Here is a 1,862-nt window from a genome sequence, read left to right on the forward strand (position 1 = left end):
TGTCTTACAAACACACAGCTAGACATTTCTAGATAAAGAACAGTGACAACAGGACTTTCCTTCTGACATGAGAGTTAGGTATCCTGCGAGAAACGGAGTAATGTCGCGACCACAAGTGTACACCCGCTCAGGGTCCCAGATCTCAGAAAACTCGAGATTGCACGGTTGAAAACACCCCGAGAGGACTGGAGTGAAATGCCCTTGGAATGTGGCTTGTTCCTTAGTACACAGATAAGGATGCTTTGCTTAAGGGAAGCCAGCAGTAAATAGCACGGAGCGTTCATTCCCCTCTTTGTTGTTTCATTGTGCCAAAAAGACTCCTATCATATCTTGTTTTTCTGCTGAGTCCGCTCTTTCAGGATACTTGCATGGTGCAGTACCAGATGTACATTGTTGCCATTCTTCACGAAGAGTTTGTAGCTAATCACTGCTGGTTCACATCTCTGCGAGGGTATATATGAAGATGCATAATAAAGTTCTGGACCTCGGGCTGTTGGCTCGGAATGCCCTGTGACCCACTATACTGGCCTCCCTTTTTCTCAGTTCCTTCACTGCCCCGGGTCCCCATCCTTTGAAGTCGACACTATCCCTTTAAAGCAGTCGCTTGCTTTTATAAAGCAGCCTCTTGCTTTTATAAAGCAGCAATCCAGAAAAAAACAAAAACAAAAACAAAAAACAACAACAACAACCCCCCCCCACGTTTCTTTTATATGTTCTTGATAAAGGGCAGATGGTTTAGCTCACTTTATGATGAATTCTTAATGAAAGGCAAATAGAACTTATCAACCAAATCAAGAAAGTATGTTGTAATATTTCACATGCTATTTTTTTAAGGTAGGGAATTTTTACTTGGTGACTCCATTAGCATCCAAATCTAGTAGTCATGACTCCGACTATGCTGAGGACCATTCACAGCACCACTGAGGTGACTACTTTAAGTAGGTTCCTTTCCTTTCTCATGGTTACTGTGGTTTCTCTCAAAATTGTGTCCTTAGCATAAAAATATCAACTTCTCAGGTAAAAAAAAAAAGTTCCACTAAGAAAGTGCTCATGGTTGGGTTTTTTAATCTAGAGTATACAGACAGCAATACAAGTTTCAAATCTTGAAACACTTCATTAGAAAAAATAACATTCCGCTTAAATAATAAGTTAAATATGGAAGCAAGAAATAAATATATTTTGTTCAAAATAACTGATATAGATTCACTGAGATCTAGCTTTCTGTCAGGAGCAAAAATACTTTTAAAACTGTAGTTCTTAGAGTAGCAGGGTCTTATAAAGTGATAATGCATGCCAAAATTGGGAACCAAGCTTGTAATTAAAAAAAAATTTAATGTTTTATTTCTGAGAGAGAGAGAGACAGCGTGAGCAGGGGAAGGTCAGAGAGAGAGGGAAACATAGAATCTGAAGCAGCCTCCAGGCTCTGAGCTGTCAGCACAGAGCCCGAAGAGGGGCTCGAACCCACAACCTTGAGATCATGACCCGAGCCAAAGTCGGATGCTTAACCGACTGAGCCACCCAGGCACCCCATAATTTTAAACTTTCTTATAGACACATTAAAATATCAAAAGAATATAGATGAAAATGATTTTGATAATGTCTTATATGTCTTAAATGTCTAAAATATAATCATTTTAACATGGAGCCAACATATGTAATTATTATTTTACATTCTTATTTTTATGCTGTCTTTGAAGTCAGTTTCATATTTCCAACACATACATCTCAGTTCAAACTAGCCATATTTCAATTTCTCAATGGCCATATCTTGCCATTCTGTGAGAAAATTATATCCCAGAGTTGCAGCGATGGACCAACAATTTCACAACTTGCACTGTTAGAACTCTGACCTCATTAGATTT

General features: G+C 38.8%; 1 non-coding gene across 1 annotated transcript; it reads right to left on the reverse strand.

Annotated features, from left to right (window-relative positions):
- Window positions 1-1,440: 1,440 nt before the first annotated feature.
- TRNAQ-UUG (transfer RNA glutamine (anticodon UUG)) lies at window positions 1,441-1,524 on the reverse strand. Its single transcript has one exon. It is a non-coding gene; the product is annotated as a tRNA-Gln (tRNA).
- Window positions 1,525-1,862: the final 338 nt, after the last annotated feature.

This window comes from Crocuta crocuta, unplaced genomic scaffold, assembly GCF_008692635.1.
Source record: "Crocuta crocuta isolate KB4526 unplaced genomic scaffold, BGI_CrCroc_1.0 scaffold442, whole genome shotgun sequence".
In the NCBI taxonomy this organism is placed as follows: Eukaryota; Metazoa; Chordata; class Mammalia; order Carnivora; family Hyaenidae; genus Crocuta; species Crocuta crocuta.